Source organism: Calonectris borealis, chromosome 30 (genome assembly GCF_964195595.1).
Source record: "Calonectris borealis chromosome 30, bCalBor7.hap1.2, whole genome shotgun sequence".
NCBI classification, from domain to species: domain Eukaryota; kingdom Metazoa; phylum Chordata; class Aves; order Procellariiformes; family Procellariidae; genus Calonectris; species Calonectris borealis.
In genome coordinates, this window is record NC_134341.1 from 15,609 (window position 1) to 34,308 (window position 18,700).

Genomic DNA, 18,700 nt, shown 5'->3' on the forward strand with positions numbered 1-18,700 from the left:
TCTGTTTTCTATGCTGACTGCCGTTTTCTTAGCTATCTATTTCTCACCCAGCGTCCAGCCACGGACCAAAAGCCCATCTTTTAACCCTTCCGTATGCGTGTGTATCTCCCGTCAGCTGCGGACAGACTAAAACAGAACAGACCTCATCGACACCCAAATCCAACTGCAAAACCCACCTCAGTAAGGCTCGTGAACACACCTCCCTTTCCCAACCAAAAGGTGCCCTGGTCCCAAAAGTTTAGAAAACCCTTCTCTTCTCCTCAACCGTCAGGGAAGGAACCCCGCTCCTTCCTGACAGCTCCTGCCCTGGATTTGCACCCCTGAACCCCCTGTGTCGCCCGCTCCCCGGGAGCTGCTCTTCCCAGCTATGCCCAGGCTTCCGCGAGCACCTCCTATCTTCCACCTTCCCACACACTCTCACCTCTGCTACAGCCCCACAAAATAAGCAAAGTCCTGACGCTTGTCATCTACGAGGGGCTGGCCGCAAGCTGCATCCGTTCTAGGGACAACATGATACTCTGTGGGCGAACGGGAAAGGCCATGAGCCGTTCCATACGCTGAAAGGTACTATGCCTTATATGTCCCTGCTACTTTCTTGAACAATGCTAGAACTCCGTCTACAGATGCATACAAGATGCTCACCTCAACCCCTGCTAAATACTCTCACCATTGCTCCTATCCAGAGACGATGTCAACAGCTTCTGCAATATACAGCAAGTCTGGTGGAAAAAAAAAACACAACAAGGTTCCATCTTCAATAAAGTCAGGAATTCCAAAACAATACAATGCACCTGGAATAAAATAAAAACCAAAACCATATTATTAACCAAAACCATACATCTTGCCACCTCTGATCACCCAATACAAATTTACTGACCTGGGGGGAAAAAAAAAAAAGCTGCATACAAGTGTGCTTTCTTCTACACATGCAGCTGAACCTTGACTGGTCCTGAAGCCCTTACCTTAAACAGACACCTCTGCTTCTCTAAATATCAAAACAAGACTACGCAAAGAGCTTCAGCAGCTCAAAAGTTGCAGTCAGCTGCAGGAACAGCACACCACCACCTCCAGAGAAGCCCAGCAGCAGAATGACCTGCCTGAGGAGAGGCTGTGGCTCATATACCCCGGGCCCCGCCCACCACCGTTCCCACAATCCCCTGGAAAGGGGGAGGGATAAAGAAGGGATAAAGGCAGCCAGAGGAGCAGCAGGGAGTTTTCTCACCTGCCTTATGTTTACAGAATGCAAAGCACCAAACAGAGGAAGCCCCCCTTACAGCAAACGACCGTGCCCGCTCTTTTACTACAACTGCATCTATTGCATCAGCAATGTGACCAGGTAGGGACTTAGACTTAATTTTTCTGGGGCGTAGATAGAAAAAGAGAGATGTCCTACTAAGCTGCACGGGAAGGTAGATCATTCGATGCAATAAAAATATCATTCTTAAAAGTTACGTGCCTTGGTTTCCTCTCAAAAACCCAAAATGCTGTGGGGTTAGACTTCATTTCTAGCAACCCCACGCATGCTACCTAACTTCTAACACAACTCTGTTCCAGATAGGACTGAACGACAAAGCAGAATTAGATCCTGTAAGACTCCCTTCTCAAAGATATCTCTGGGTGCAAAGCAAATTATTTGATGTAAATCACCAACGATTCAGAGACCCCCAGGAGCACCCCAGGACCCCCAGCAACACCCCATGGACACCTAGAGACCCCCAGGAGCACCCCACGCGCCCCCAGAGATCCCCAGGAGCACCCCAAAGGCACTCAGGAGACACAAGAACTCCCCAAGACCCTCTAGGAGCACCCCAGGGGAACCCCAAGGATACCCAGAGACACCTAGAACACCCCAAGACCCCCAGGAGCACAACAAGAACGCCCAGAAGCACCACAAGTTCTCCCGGAGCATCCTGTGGGCACCCAGAAACCCCCAGGTGCCCCCTAAAATGCCCAGGAGCACCCCAAGACCCCCAGGAGCATCCTGTGAGCACCCAGAGTCCCCCAGGAGCACTCCAAGACCCCCAGGAGCACCTAGGAACCCTAGCAGCACCCTGTGGACATCCAGAGTCCCCCAGGAATACCCCATGCCCCCTAGGAGCACTACAAGGGCACCCAGAAACGCCCAGGAGCACCCAGATAGCACCCAGGAGACCCTCAGGAGACCCCAGGAGCACCCCAAAGACCCCCCCAGGGGCAACCCAAGGCTACCCAGAGACACCTAGAACACCCCAAGACTCCCAGCAACACCCCATGGGCACCCAGAGACCCCCCAGGAGCACAACAAGAACATCCAGCAGCACCCCAAGATCCCCAGGAGCATCCTGTGAGCACCTAGAGAAACCCAGGAGCACCCCAAGGCCCCCAGAGCATCCTATATGCACCCAGAGACCCTCAGGAACACCCCAGGACCACTCCACGGTACTCAGAGACACCTAGAACACCCCAAGACCCCAAGGAACAACCCATGGGCCAGGGCCGGGGCTGTTGCTGTCAAGGCCCTGGAACTCCTGCCAGGGCCGGGGCTGTTGCTTCTGTGGCCTCGGGACCCAGGTCGGGGCCGGGGCTGGGGCTGTTGCTGCCGGAGCCCCGTGACACCTGCCGGAGCTCGGGCTGTTGCTGCTGGGGCCCCAGGTCCCTGCCTGAGCCTGGGCTGTTGCTGCCAGGGCCCCGGGACCCAGACCCGAGCTGGCCCTGCCCAATCCAAACCCTTACATACTGTAGAAGGGGATAAAGTCCCTGTTGTGCATATGAGAAATATGCTGGGGAAGACAGTCTGGATTACTCCTGCCTCTGGCAAGGGAAAACCCATCTGTGGGATTGCTTTTGCTCAAGGACCTGGGTGCACTTGGTGGGTAATGCGAAAGGATGGGGAAGTCCGATGTGTACCTCAAGGGAATTTAATTTTGGGTTGAAAATAGCCAATTAACTGAATTGTATTATGTTAGTTACTATATAATACTGTATGTCATCACTTCTATGGTTACCATATGCCATATTAACAGTATTACAGTAAGAATCACCCAGATTAATGAAGAATGAACTCCGATGAAACTGAGCAAAGTGCAACGATGGTAGAACCGGACGAGCGCCCAGAACTGGCCTCAGCATGCAACAGTCCAACACCACACACCATCTCTCCTGCCCTGAGAGACTGTTATGACAGATGGAACCCGAAGTCATGGACTAAATGAACTCAACAGACATTTTAGAGGGATGGCCCATGGACTAAGGGAATGATATCTCTGTGTGTGTATATATCAAAAGGCAGGAAAAGTGGTGATGATTAATTGGAGTGTATTGGAAAATGTGAGACCTGGGCGTGATGTAGGTGGTATAGAATAAGGGGTGGATACTGTCCTGGTTCCGGCTGGGACAGAGTTAACTTTCTTCCCAGTAGCTTGGGGGGTGTGCTGTGTTTTGGGTTTGGTGTGAAAGGAGCGTTGATGGCCTGTTGATGCTTTGGCTGTTGCTGGGTGGTGCTTGCACCGGGAAGAGCACAGCCGGGGTGGTGGACCCAGCTGGCCAATGGGGTATTCTGTACCATGTAACATCATGCTCAGTATAAAAACCAGGTGTTGGGGGGGGGCTCACCCCCTGTTCGTGACACGCGGTCGGCGGTCGGTGAGTGGTTGTGTTGTGCATCGCCTGCTTTGTATAGTCTGTTATTCTTGTTGTTCTCATTGTTATTATTACTGTTCTACTTCATTTTATTTCAATTATTAAACTGCTTTGATCTCAACACGGGAGTTTTCCTACTTGTGCCCTCCTGATTCTCTCCCCATCCCACCAGAGGTTGGGGTGAGCGAGCAGCTGCATGGGGTTTATGTGCTGGCTGGCGTTAAACCACGACATGGAGTATAGTATAGACAGGAAAAAATTAAAATAGGACAGGAAACTAAATAAATGGAGACAAAGAAAGAAAATTTTTAACGCAACTGGGTACAGGACAGAGAGGGAGGAATTTAAAAATAGGGACAGGGAACCAGATAGAGGGAGAAAGAAATTTTTAAAAGCAACAGGCTACAAGAAACATAGGAAAGAATTAAAAAATAGGAACAGAGATGAGAATAGGAGGAAACATTGAAAGAAAGTTTAAAAAGTGACAGGGTATACAGAAGAAAGGGAGGAATTAAAATTTAGGGAAAGGGAGCCAGATAAAAGGAATTCTTGAAAGATAAATTAAATAGCAATAGGGTACAAGAAATACAGGGAAGAATTAAAAAAATAAGAAAGGGAGCCGGATAGAGGAAGATGTAGAAGGAATTTAAAAAGCAACTGAGTACAAGAAACATAGACAACAATTAAAACATAGGGACAGGGAGATGGATAGAGGACAACGTAGAGAGAAAATTTAAACAATGATCGGGTACAAGAAACACAGGAATATTAAAAAACCAGGGGTAGGGAGAGGGATAGAAGGAACGATAATGAGAAAATTTTAAAAGCAACAGGGTACAAGAAACACAGGAAATAATTTAAAAATAGGGACAGGGATCTGGATAGAAGGAAACATAGAAAGAAAATTTAAAAAGCGACAGGGTACAGGACAGAGGGAGGAATTAAAAGATAGGGACATGGCACCAGAGAGAGGGAAATGTAGAAAGATAAATTAAAATGCAATAGGGTACAGAAAACACAGGAAAGCATTAAAAAATAGGGAGAGGCAGCCGCAGAGAAGAAAACATAGGAAAAAATTAATAGGTGAACTGGTACAGGGCAGAGTTGGCAGAAGAGTAACAAGTTTTGGGGAGCCGGACAGGTAGGTGGGCTGGCGGAGAGGGAGACAGAAGCAAGGACAGGCAGGGAGGCAGGCAGAGATCTGGAGAACAGCGGCAGAGATGGACCGGGACGCACATGAAAGAACGCGCAACTCACTGCAGCTCCTGGTGCAACTTGAAGATTTTCTGTCATCTGTTGGGGGAAGACCAGAGATCAGGGTCAGGAGCCAGGACATGCCCCCAGGACACACCGCCATCTCACCTGGCAGCCGAGACGAAGGGGGACGCACAGCAAGAGGATGACGATGACTCGGTGTAGAGGAAGGTGGCGACGGCTGTCCACTGCGGGCTCATGGCAGCCTGGGGTGGAGACAGGTGGGGTGGGGTGCTCTGGGGTGTTACGGGGGGGTCAGCACGGTTTGGGGGTAACCATCACAGCTCTGAAGAAGGCAGAGAAGGAGGTGCAGGCCAAGGGGCAAGAGTAAGACCAGTTGCTGGACCGGCACACCCACCTGCAGATACAGGGGACTCCCCCTAAACCACCCCCCCAAACCCCCTCTTCTGCACCCCCCAAAGGCAGCCCATGATGGCCCCCGAAACAAGAAGGAGGAGTGATGGACCAGGCCACGCCCCCCAGGTCCAAGCCAAACCTACTGACCCACCAGACACTCTGGAAGGCAGCAGAGTCCCACACAGGCCTCAGCAAAGCCCCACAAAAGCCCTGGGGCACTCTGGAGAGAAGCAAAGCCCAGCAAAAGCTGTCAGACACTCCAGAGGGCAGCAGTAATGCCTGTGTGCTTCAGCCACGTAATTTGCAATGAATAAATTCTTAGAACCCCATACTTCTTTGTTTCTGTGTATTGTAGAATCTTTAGAACCCCACAGTCATGATCTTTTCACAGGTTTGGGTTGGGTAAGCCTCTTAGCTTGCATCCATGATTGCTACCCAGGGTTATGGTGATCGGTGGGGTTACTGGCTGCTCGGGTTTAAGTGAGATGTGGTTAAAGAGGGCTAGTTGTGGGCTGGTGGAGTTGGTTTTGCCTTACCTCCTATATTTCATAGTTTTTGATTTCAAGGTGTTGTCTTTCCTCATGTTGTCTTTCTTGGGTTTAGGATGGGGTGTCAGATGTGTGTTTGACACGTCGTCTGGGTAAGTTGTTCTTGGTCTTTTGTTTTGGATTTTGATTATGATGTTTTAATGTGTTAGGTCTGGTCTAGTATGGCTGACTTCCAGTAGCTGGTTTTTTCCCTTCTGGGAGTTTCGAGCCACCTCCAGTGGTTATCGTACCACCTATGTTCAAGTTACGTCAACTTCTTGTTGTGGAGAAGACATTTCCACAGTGGTCCTTTCATTTTTTTTAATTTTTAGTTATTTTTATGGTTAATTTTGGACCATTTTCTGTAATTTTGGAGGAGTGCTGTTACACAGAGTGCGATCTCCAGAGGACAGACGGGAAACACCAGGATCCCGGGAGGACTGCCGGCCCGTAGAGTGCGACTTCCGGAGGACTGATGGGCACTTCCGGATCGCTGGAGGACTGCCGGCCCGCAGAGTGCGACTTCCGGAGGACTGATGGGCACTTCCGGAGTCCTGGAGGACTGCCGGCCCGCAGAGTGCGACTTCCGGAGGACTGAGGGCACTTCCGGGAGCCCCTCGGGTGCGCAGAGCTCCTTTCCTGGGGCGCTGACGGGCGCTCTCGGTGCCGCGCGCGTGCGGGTCGTCCGTCGCTCCGGGACGGGGGGAGTGTCTGTTCGTAGCCAAGAAGCCGCTCCGTGCGGCCGGGAGCCCGCCGGAGCCCCGGAAGTGCCGGTCAGTCCCTCCGCGAGGGCGTTTCTGCGTCTCTCGGGGCCTCTCCAGCGGTCACGGCCGCCGTTGCCGCGGTCTGCGGCCGTTTTGCCGCGTTTGCGCTGGGCTGCGGGCGCCGCAGCGGTGCTGGCGGGGCCGGCGCTGTCACGGGGCTCCGGCCGGTGCCCGGTGGGTGCGCGGGGAGGGGGCGGCGGGGCTGTTTGTGAATTATGAGACGTGGCCGAGGCTGTGTGGTGGGGGGAACGCCCTGATTTGCATAACGGCGTTATTTGCATATTTAACCAATAATTGCTATTTGATCAGTATTGCTAATTACGGGTTACAACAAGCTGTTCCCCCCAGTAGTCGCTCCAACTTAGAACAGCAGTCGGGCGTGTGTGAACACGTGACAGTCCAGTAAGAAAAGTATAAAAATACCAAGTCTGAGCACTGGTGCAGCACTATTAAATGGAATACTCCTTGGGTGCAATAAATTCATTCCTTGTATTTTATCTAATTCTTGAACTGGATAACGTTACATTATTTAAATGGCCTAATTAAACAGTTTTAATATAAAATACAACGAATGACCAGCTTGCACCCAGAGAGCGCTCCATTTACTGCTGCTGCAGGAAAAATGGAAAAGGAGATAAAGCACAAAAACCAGACTGACACAAAGAAAGTTTAATTACTATTCTAAATCACGATTTCAGATTGTGGTAATTAAAGAACTCCTAATAAGGTTTCTAATTCACAATTACAGTGAGAGATTATTATAATTAAGTGCTCCCAATGAATATTCTATTTCTACCTCATAACTGGAAATTTTTGTTATGATAATAGGGCTTAGGCATCGCTAATGCATAAATTTAAGATAGCTATTATTAAATAAATAATAGGCATTAATGATGCCCAGTTAGTGTTCTAAATGTTTTTAAAATTAAATTTAACTTTTTGTTAATCATCAGATTTAATTTGCATTATTTTTATTTTAGCTCTACTTAGAAGTAATTAGTACCTGTTTTTATTTCCCCTCTCCCCACCAAAAAAATGGCTATGTTTAAATTTAGGCAGTCATAACTCACTTATTTTTCTAATTTTAGTTTTATTTTAAATCTAAATCCTTTAATGTTATGTTAGTTCTGGTTGGGAATCATTACCGCCTGGGAATTTTTTTAATACTTACATTTAAACGTAGCCATTATTAAATGATTCATTTTTATTTCTCTTTATTTACAAATCTAAAGCTTCGATTACTGTTTTGGTTCTAAGTGGGAGTCATTATTGCCTCCCAATTTACTTATGGCTGTTATAATTTAAGCATTAAAGACTCCCAATTACTTTCCTACTGTATTTATTTTAAAATCTAAAACTTTATTATTTTGTTTGTGATTCGGAGTCAGTAATGTCTGTGATTTATTTAATAATGGTTATGTTTAAATTTAGCTATTGATGACTCCCAATTAATTTTCTATCTTTATCACTCTAAAAGGATTTCTAATTATTAAATTTTTTAGTCACAATGCAGATTGGGAATAATTACTGCCTGGTTTGTTAAGTAATAGCTGCAATTAAAGTTAGTTATTACTTACTCCTAAATAATCTCTCTCTTATTTATTTACACTCTAACATTTTAATCGTTTACTTTACTACTAAGTGGATTAACTAGCACACGTGATTATTTGTTTGTAATATTAACTAGAATTGTTTCTGTACAGGTATTACTTCCAACTAGTGCCTATTATTTATATTCTGCTATTTGTAATTTTATTATATAAATTGGGAGCAATTACTTTCTCCAAAGTTTTAAGTAATAGCTAGAGTAGATTATAGGCATTATTTACTCCCAAAGTCTATTCTAGTTACTGTTATTTAAGTTTTTATTTTAAATGTTTTAAAGTAAATTAGTAGTAAAAATTAAAAGAATAGAAACCAAGGACTTTGGAATTCCCAGGAAAAACAACTGGAATGCCTCAACGTGACCAGAGGTTAGACAAGTGCTACGGTCCAGCTCGGACACTCAGTGATTTTGCACTTCAACTCCAAAGTTCGAAGCTCCGCAGGCAGCGACGCCTCCGAGCAAGCAACTGGGCCTTTAGCCATCACCTGCTCTCCTCCAGCTCCGCCACCCACTTTTTCTGGGGACCCCAGATTCCCAGGGGAACGAACACACATGCCACAGATGCACCACAAGATCAAACCATTGGTGGCGTGGCTGTGCCGCCACCACCAGCTGCACCCCGCCCTCACCGCTACGTCAACAGGAGCCTCCAGCCACGCAGCGCCGCCTGCGACCCCATTGACCGCTGGCTCCGCCAGCAGCGTGTCCAGCGCAGCCCGCAATGCTGCCAAGACTGCAGCGATGCAATGGAAACGAATGCGAGCTGTGGCGAGGACAGACGCATCACAGCAGGTACGATACATAATACTGAAACACTGCGCTAGCTCACCTCACACATGCGCACACACAGAGCACAAAGAATTTTATTCCACATGAGACACACAGCTGTCCTTGGCATCTTCACAACTGTCTCTTCACAGCAACGTCATCTCTGTGATTTGGATTCCTGGTGGAAAACGAGGGAGCTCTGCACGTTGCAGTGGGCCCTCACCTTCCAAACCTGCACACAAGAATAACGCTTCACCCATCAGATAACACGACAAACTAGAAAGCCCCTCAAAAGAATTTACAATCCCACACTTGCACAAACCAGTTACACTCACCTGCTTCACAGCCCGATCCTCCTCTACACTGACAGTCCACTTCAACTCCATGCACCCTTTAACAGTCTGATCCACAGTCGTCACCCCATGGTCATTCACTATGCTATATACAGCAGAGCAGGGGAAAAAAACAGCTGAAGGAAAAAATAAAAAAAAAAATCCGTGGCTGGGGTTTTTTGTTGGGGTTTTTAGGGGTTATTTTTGCTTGGGAGGGAGGTGGGTGTCATTTTTTTTTAATTAAGGAAAGTGCTATTTCAACTCTAAGTCCAACCTGCAAGGAAAAAAAGAAACCACACATACAAGTCTAGACACATTCAAAAACCACAACTCATTTAGCAACTGCTGACACCGCATCCATTCAGCCATCTGCCCAACCTGACAGGCGCTCGCCACCACACATACAGTGCTAGACACGTTCACGTGTATTGCTGAACTTGTACCAGCACCACATTCTGGATAGGGCTGAATGACAAAGCAGAATTAAATCCTGTAAGAATCCTCCTCTAAAAGATCTCTAGTTGCAAAGTGAATACTGTAGATCACTGACAACAGTTCTAAGTCACTGAGACTCCTAGTTTTCTCCGTGTGACTCCCTTTACAGAAATAAGTAAGTCCCAAAGGACAGAAAACACCAGAACAGGGTTGGGGCGGGGGGGCGCGGGGAAAACACAAAACCAACAAAAAAAAAGCATCAGAAACTGTACCAAGCACCTTAAGTAACACTTAAGCAGCTCAAACAAAAATAAATGACAAAACACCTCAGGAGAGGCGTCAAGAAAAACAAACGAGTCCACACAGAGCAATACAGAAGTCCTCCTCCGAAGAGGACTATGCAGGTGAGAGAAGGCCCTTTGAAGGCCAGTGGTTTTGACGAGGCCGCTTGTCACACAGATTGATTCTGGTGCCTGGAAGAAAATGGAGGAGGCTCGAGGGGACAGAGGGCACACAAAGGGTACGGAGGGAATTGAACAGCTTATCAAGGTGCCTGCGGTGCAAAGACAAAAGGATGGCTCCAGTGGAGAGGTCCTGCAGGGACTAGAGGGCACACAAAGGTCTCTGGATCACAAGAAAGGCAAACAGGTCTCTGAGGTGCAAGATACACAAATAGGCAGGTCTCCGGGCAACAAGAATGTGGGGCGGGCAGCTCTGAGGGTACAAGGAAGGTGAACGTGGGGCTCTCGGGTGCCCCAAAAGACAAGCTCAGCTGTCCTGAAAGGAGCAGATGGAAATCAGAGGAGTTCAGAGGGGATTGGAGGCAAACAAAGGGGTCTTGAGAGGGGATGAGAGGGAAAAACAAGGCCTCTGGGATGTACCAAAAGCAAATGGAGAAGTTTTGAGGGGACCAGACAGAAAAGAGAGGGCATTTAATGGGGCAAAAGGACAAACAGGCGCCTTGAGGCTACCAAAGAGCCTGCAGGGACCAAAAGGCAAGCAGAGTAATTGTGGGAATTAGACAGAAACAGGATTCTGAGGGAACAAGGCGGCAAATAAAAAGCTCTTGAGAGGCCCGGAAGCAAATGGATGGGTCCTGAAAGGAGCAAATTGAAAATTTCTTACCTCTGAGAAGTCATCCTTGACTTTTGTTCCGCAGACAGCTGTCCTGCAGGCTCAGCACGCGACGTGGGGATCCCTGCCCAGGCAGCCCCAACCCGCACCACCACACACGCACAGCCATTCTCGGGAAGTCGTGCAGTTTCATAACCTGAACGGCAAATGGCAAGTATTTCTCCAGGACAGCTTTGACATAGTTTTTTTCCCTCCAGAGGACAGGGAGAAATTGCTCCTCCCCTCACTACTGCCTCTGATAACGCACCTCCCTCGCCACCATCTCGCCCTTCTCCTGCCGCTCCTCTCCGCTGCCCACCTCAGGCACCCAGGGCAGCGGGTTCTCACCTGCGTGGTCCCTCGTATCCTGCCCCCAGCCCCTCTCTCTGCCCCGGCACCCCGGCCGAGCGCTCACCTGGGGGGACCCGGCCACCCGCGAGGGCAGAGCGAGGGCAGGGAGAAGGGCGTCCTCCGCACCGCGTGCCTGGGCACAGCCTGACGCAGCAGCACCGACAAGGCGCCCCAGGACCCCTGTGACAGGGGCAGCAGAAGGCTCTGGGGCACAATGGGACCTTCAGATGCCTTCTGGAGCAAAGGACGGAGGTAATAGGGGGGCTCAAGGGCTGATAGGAGAGCCCAGAGAGCGAGCGAGCAAAAGGAGTGCTTCAGGACACGAGGAGGGCCTCAGGAGGGGATCTGAGGAAACCAGAGAGGCTCAAAGCGCGCTACAGGGACAAGAAGGGACCAGAGAGACCAAAGAAGGCTCAGGGACACAGCGAGGAATTCGGGAGCGGATCTGAGCAGAGTGCCTATCTCCTCAGGGGGCCAGGGGCAGAACAAAGGCAACCTCGGTGGCTCTTCATGTTCTGCGGCACAAAGGTGGCCTCAGGAGGGGTCCCAAGGAGACTAAACAGGTCCAAAAAGAGTGAGAGGGGCAGAAGGCTCTGGGACACAATAAGGGATGCAGGAGGGGTTGGGATGACGCTAGAGGGGCCCTAAAAGGAACCTATACAGGTCCTATACAGGCAGGAAAAGGCTCACAGGGAACAACGGGACCTCAGGACAGCTTCTGTGTACAGCACAGAGGTCCTAGAGGAGCAAAAAGAGCAGTGGTCCAAGATGGGGTAGAAGGCCCAGAGTCTCTTAGGTGATTTTTGGGGTCCTTCGGCAGTCACAGTGCTGTCCACATTTCCCTGAGAACATCCCCGTGTGCTGCACCAGCCAGGCCGTTCTGCGCTGTCCCCTCCTGGTACCACCTGTCAAAGCAGACTGAAACATAAGTTTACTTTGAGCTTTTGCTGTTTATTGAGAACATCATAAAATCATGAAGAAGCACTGAGGATAAATCCCACCTTATCTTTAAGTTTACATGCTTTTATACATTCAGACAAACCATAAATTCTCTAGATAAGGGAAAACTCCTCGCTATGGGACTAGAATCTTGGTAGGTTGGTAACTAAGGATACGGTTTAGGGATAGAGAGATAGAGAAAGAGATGAATGGGGAGCAGGACAGAGTGGGAGAGAGAGACAAGAAGAAGAGGAAGAAGGAAGGGGAGAGAGAAAGACTGGGACAGGGAGCAGAACATACAGAAGGAGAAAAAAAGGACAGGCAACAAGCCAGAGAGACTGAGAAAAAAAGAAAGGGATGCAGATCAGTACAAAGATGGAGAAGAAAAAAGCGATGGGCTGTGGGATGGAGATGGAGGAAGAGAAAAAGGTCCGAGGAGCAGGACAGAGGATACAAGAGGCAGCTGGCTGGATGGGGGGATACAGTGAGAAACGAGACAGGCAGCAGGACAGAGAGCTACAAACAGAAAACATGGGAACAAGAAGCAGGACAGAGGAACAATCGGAGGAAAAAAGGGAGAGGGAGCTGGACAGAGATGGAGAAAGAAGCATTAGGGACAGAGGGAGTGTTGTACTTTAACCCCGGTAAGCACCACACAGCCGCTTGCTCGCTTCCCCCCAGTGCGATAGGGGAGGGAACAGGAAGGGTAAAAGTTAGAAAACTTGTGGGTTGAAATAAAAACAGTTTAATAGGTAAAGCAGAAGCTGCACGCGCAAGCAAAATAAAGAATTCACTCACTACTTCCCATCAGCAGGCAGGCATTTACCCATTTCTGGGAAAGCAGGGCTCCATCACACATAACGGTGACTTGTGAAGACAAATGCCATCGCTCCAAACGTCCCCTCCTTCCCCCAGCTTTTACTGCTGAGCATGGTGTCGTATGGCCTGGAATATCCCTTTGGTCAGGTGGGGTCAGCTGTCCCAGCGTCCCCTCCCAGCTTCTTGCCCACCCCCAGCCTGCTCGCTGGTGGGGTGGGGTGAGAAACAGAGAAAGCCTGGATGCTGTGTAAGTGCTGTTCAGCAATAGCTAACACAGCCGTGTGTAACCAACACTGTTTTCCTCACAAATCCAAAACGTAGCCCCATACAAGCTACTATGAAGAAATTAACTCCATCTCAGACAAAACCAGTACAGGGACAGACAGAGCATGATAGGACCAGGAGACAAAGAGAAAGAAAAAGCAGCAATGGGCAGCAGGACAGAGGGAGAGAGGGAAAAAGAAGCACAGGGAGACAGTCAGAGGGATATAGAAAACTAGTGAGGGACAGGAAGCAGGACACTGGGGAGAGAGAACAAGAGTGGCAGGGAGAACGACAAGAGATGGAGCAAGAGAAAGGGACAGAGAGCAGGATGAAGATGGAGCAATAAATAATAGGGAAACAGGGATAGACAGAGGAAAAAAATCGGGACAGAAAGAAAAGCAGAGTAAGCAGAGATGAAAAAAGGGGAAGGGAACAGGACAGAACCACCTCGAGGAGAGGAGGGGGTGGGCAGACCGGACGCCTGGGTCCCTCGCCCACCCTGGGGACATGTGCGCACATGGGCAGGGGGCGGGTAATATTTACATTAACAATAAGTTAAAACTACAAGACGCTGCAAATGGGCATGACACAACGCAAAAAGTGCGATGCGGGGGGTGGGGTCCCAGCGGTCCTGGGAGGGGCAGAAGGTCTCAGGGGTCCCAGGGCTGGGGAAAGCCAGCAAAGAACTGGAAATAAATAGGAACTGAAACCACTGAAAAGCAAGAAATTATCCTGATGGAGAAAAGAAAATTAATAATAACAACAACAACAATAATAATAATAGATTATGGTGATGACAACGATGACGGGGCTGCTATGGGGGGGCTCAGCTGGTCGGGGGCACATTGGGGGTTTCGGGGCTTTTCTGGTCAGGACGCTAGAACCAGCCAAGCAAAAGCACCCACCCTAGCAAGCTGAGGAGGTTGGGGCAAAAATGTCCATTTTAGGGTATTTGGAGAAGGATGGGGACAGGGAAGTGTGGACAAGACCCGCCCCCCCCAGTTTGGGGGTGCTGGAGGCTCAGCGGCAGCGGGACCTCCTAGCAGCCTCGACCTGACTGAGGCCAATTTAGTGCCATTGACCCCCACAAAACATGCTGTGACCCAGCTTGGGGATCACAACCTCTGGCCCTGCCTCCAAACAACGCGGGGGGCACATGGCAGATTCCCACCCACCCAGCAGCTTCTGCCCACGCAGCCCCTGGACAGCCTCCTCTGCCTCCATGCACTTGTCAATGCGGATGAAGCCAACCCCCCGCAAGACACCTGCATGCAGGGAGTCCAGGGGGCAGAGCCCCGAGACTCCGCTGCACCCCTGCAGGACCCAGGCATCTGGGAAATCCCCCCCCAGACCCGCCTGCGGGACCCAGGTGTCCGAGGAATCCCGCCCCCAGACACTCCCCCTGCCAACCCACAGGATCCAGGAACCGTTCCCCTGCTCCATAGACCTTACTGGGGACCCAGGCATCTGGGCAGCCTCCCTCCCCTGGGGGGACCCAGGCTTCCGGGCGCATGTGTGACCTGGTCGACGAGGATGCGGGAGGTGATGATGCAGCCATACTGTGAGAAGAGCTGCTCCATCTCCTGCCCTATGTCCTTGGGGAGGCAGCTGGTGTAGAGGTTGGCGTCACGGATGGAGACCAAGCTAGGCCAGGCACAGGACACCTGGGGGTGGAGGGGGCAGTCAGACCCAGGCGTCCACGCGCCAGAACCACCTCCCACCCATGGACCCCCCCCGCCAGGGACCCAGGCATCTGCTCCCCCCCTCCCCACAAGGGACACCCCGGTGTCCTTCCTCCCAAAGGACCCCAGCATCCACACACACCCCCCCCCCGAAGGACCCCATGGTATCCATACCCCCAAGAGACCCCGGCATCTGCCCCCCTACAAGGGACCCCCTGGTGTCCAGCACCTTGGTGATCTTGGTCTGCAGCTGAGGCCACTGAGGGTGCTGATGGCCTTGTTGGCATCGCCCATCTCGACACAGTTGATGAAGCCGTCGTAAGTCTGCTTACACTTGCCTCCCTGCATCTGCAGCAGGCAGCCATATGCTTTGGGGAGAAACCTCAGACCAGAAGGTGAGGAGAAAAGCCAGGGAAGATCAAATAGGTCCTCCCTGCGGCCCTGCCCTGCCTGGTACCGTTGCTGTGCAGTGCCATCTCCCCTTTCCCTGGTACCTTGGGGTGGCATCGTTATCAGCAGGCACGAGAATCGCAGGTGCCCCAGGCAACTCCGAGGAGCTCTTGCCCGGGCACTTGTCCACCACCAGCTAGGAGAGACTCGGCCCGGGCTGCCAGCCCAGCCGCGGTGCCACTGGCAGTCAGTGGCAGCACCTGTGAGGACAGGGCTGGGCATTTACGCCCTTACTGGCCATTAACCAAGCAGCCCACCAGTACCATGCAACACACGCGATCGGAACCCAAATCGTTATGTTCATGACTTCCCTGACAGCCACCCTATCCTGCAACTTCTTCCGTCTCTGCACCCCCTCCTTGCTTCCACTCTGTGTCCTCCCATCATTTCCTCCTTCCTCCATTCATGAGCATTATTTGCTTCCACAGCTGGAACCCCACAGGCAAGACAACCCCAGACCAGGAAAAAAACAAAACAACAACAAAAATCACAAAGCAGCACAAGAACATCCCTGAAATGTCTGTGCTAGATTCACGAATCAGAATCAGAAGAATCATCAGAAGAACACAATAAGCACAGAAGAGAACGCCAGCCACAAAAACCATACAACACACAACAGTGTAGCACAGGTGTCCTGCTGGAAAAGAAGGGCCAGAGAATGCTGCTCATTAGAAAATAATTAGCAGTACTGACACAGCAAGATGGCTAACCCAAAAGACCTAGGCCATGAAGATCACGATGCAGATGGCACAACTCAAGCACAGGCAACTAGGCAAGATGGATCATCAAGTACTTCCTGCTGGAGAAAGGCCAGCAGACCTGAGAGGGTGGTCACCGAGATGGCCAAACTGAAAGACTTTGGCCAAGATGACCACAGCAGAGACATCAGTACAGGCAGGTGGGAAAGGACCAGAGAGTGCTGCTACAGAGAATAGAGCCAGCAAAACAAAGATGACCAGTGGTAAGAAAGATGGACAGAAGGGCCTACAAACCTGGAATGCCACGATGCACCACTCTACACAACAGAAGACACACCTGATCTGTGCAAGGTCAGGATTGCTCTGAAAAGCACACGGGGGGCTCTGGGGCACACGGAAAGGCACACTGAAGGCCACAGACAGTGTGCTCCCCCATGCAGAAAAGAGCTAGCAAACCTGAGACAACCAGAGCTAAGACAGCTGGCAAGAAAAACCTGACACAAGAACACCACAACGCAACACTCACTGCTTCAGCATGAAGAGCAAGACAAGACATCCGATCCGTGCAGAAGGGACCGGTGATTTCACTCGCAAGGTGACCGTTGTGGTGGCACAATGATGCACGTATCACGCATTTCAAGCAGCAGGAATAATGCAAATAAGAGCTTGGACATCAGAACACCCATAGGTAAGACAAATGAAGCCTGATGGGTGCCACAGATGGCAAAGAGTAGCAAAGAAAAGCCAGAGCCATCCTGTCAGGCCTACCAGCTTCCAAACCCCTCTCTCCTGTAAGGCTCCCACCTCCCTCATTCTCAGTATAGCTCTACGCAGACTCTGTCCCCGGAAGGCACTCCCAACAGCCATCTTCTTTCACCCGCCCACCCTCAGCTCTGCCTCCACGGCAGCTTCTCCCCTGACCTTGTCCCAGCCTCCCCACTGACCTTGTCCGCAGCGCGCCGGCATTCCCCCACTGCCCGCGTCACCAAGCATTAGAACTGGTCCAGCCCCACTGAGCCTGCTGACGCGCTCGCTTTCCCCTGCTGAGCCTCAGCACAAGACGTGCTTCATTGCTGCGGAGAGACCCGGTGACAAGGCTGCATCGGCTCTACTGTGAGTGTTGTAATAGCCAGAAGGAAAAAACAGGGCACCACTGGGAAGAGCTCTGGCCAGGAGCACAACACACTCCCCCACGCCCTCCATCCCACGTGCCTGGACACCTCCATCAGCACGTGGCAGACCACAGTCACAAACTCAGCTTTTCTTTTGTTACCTTCTTTTTACAATTACAGTTCCAGCTCAGAGAACCCTGTATTTCGTCCCTTCCCAAGAACAATAAGCCTGGAGCAACCAGTGAAAATTCTTACCCCTTTCCCGAGAAGGAAAGGAAAAGGGTCGCTTACAGCTGCTAATAAACGAGACTCCCCCTCCCGCCTCCCTTTGCAGGATCGCAGACCTGTGCTTGCCCCCGGCAGACCCCCAAACCCAGGCACGACGGCACGTCCCTTCCCTCGGGTGGCGGCGCCGGCACAGCTCAGCCGCATCGCCTCTCCCACCACGGAGGCCAGCACCGCTGCGGTACGTTACGCCCCGAGGCGCCGCACCCGCCGGTACCAGCTCTGCCCCGGGTGTCGGAGGCGGCTTCTCTGCTCCGTTAGCGCCCGGCCGAGCCCCGGCCCCGCCGGCAGAGCCCCCGGGGCGCCGCCCAGCCCCGGAGGGCAGCGCAAAACGGCGGCGGAGCAGGCACCGGCCGGCGCCCGGGAGCCGTTCGGCGGGGCTCCGGGCGGGGCGCGGCCGAGAGGGCGCGGGGGCGGCGCCGTGTGCGGCGCGGAGGGGCGGGGCGGGCGGCGGATGGGCGGGGCTTCCCCGCCCGCTTGCGATGGTGCACGCAGCGGCGCCGCCTTGGTACCGGCTGGCGCCGAGCCGTCGCCATGGAAACGCCGGTTCCCGGTGCAGGCCCGGCAAGGAGCGCGGGGGCCCTCGTAACCGCCCGGAAAACAGACCCGCAGGCCAGGGAGGAGGAGCGGGAGCAAGCCCTGGAGACCCTGGACACTCCCCGCGGGTCCGAGGTGCAGCCCTACAGGGCAGGACGAGCCTCAGGGCCCTGAGGGAGACGCCAGGGTCGGGAAAGGGCCAGAGCTGCAGCCCCTAGGGACCCACCCCGGCCACAGAGACCCCGCAAGCACCTGGAAAGTCCCGGAGAGTCCCCAAACTCTGGCAGGGCACCTTCAGACCCTGAAAGAACCCCAGTTGGTCTGAGAACAGGCCCAGGGACCAGGAAAGACGCTCTTGAGCATGATTTGGAGGTTCTAGAAAAGCCCAGAGTCTCTGCAGGAGCCTTGGAATAACTGGGAATGCCCCAGCACACCTGGAGCAGCACAAGGACAAGACCTGGAGAACTGCCCCAGCAATGTACTAACAGCCTGGAACGAGCCCTGGAACATCCCCAGAGACACCGGGATGGCCTAAACCACCCAATTTATAGGTCTGAAACACTCAGTGCTGCCCTGAAGACCCCAAATGTCCCTTAGGGGCCTCGGGAAGCCCAGCCAGTTTGCAGAAGCAGCAAGGCAGCCCTCAGAAAGAATGCTGGAGAACACATAGCAGCTCAGAGCCATCAGAAGGCCACCTACAGACCCCAGAAAAGCCCCAGAGGAGCCCCAAACACACCTAGACAGTCCCAGAGACCCTACAAAGAGTCCCCAGCACTCAGAGCTGCCCTA

General features: G+C 51.7%; 2 long non-coding RNA genes across 2 annotated transcripts; one reads left to right on the top strand and one right to left on the bottom strand.

Annotated features, from left to right (window-relative positions):
- Positions 1-6,103: 6,103 nt before the first annotated feature.
- On the top strand, positions 6,104-17,552 carry LOC142073776 (uncharacterized). Its single transcript, XR_012670467.1, has 4 exons — positions 6,104-6,529; positions 8,460-10,309; positions 10,821-10,945; positions 15,708-17,552. It is a non-coding gene; the product is annotated as an uncharacterized LOC142073776 (long non-coding RNA).
- Positions 8,974-14,347, bottom strand: LOC142073777 (uncharacterized). Its single transcript, XR_012670468.1, has 3 exons — positions 11,190-14,347; positions 10,787-10,931; positions 8,974-9,363 (listed from the first exon to the last, which is right to left on the bottom strand). It is a non-coding gene; the product is annotated as an uncharacterized LOC142073777 (long non-coding RNA).
- Positions 17,553-18,700: the final 1,148 nt, after the last annotated feature.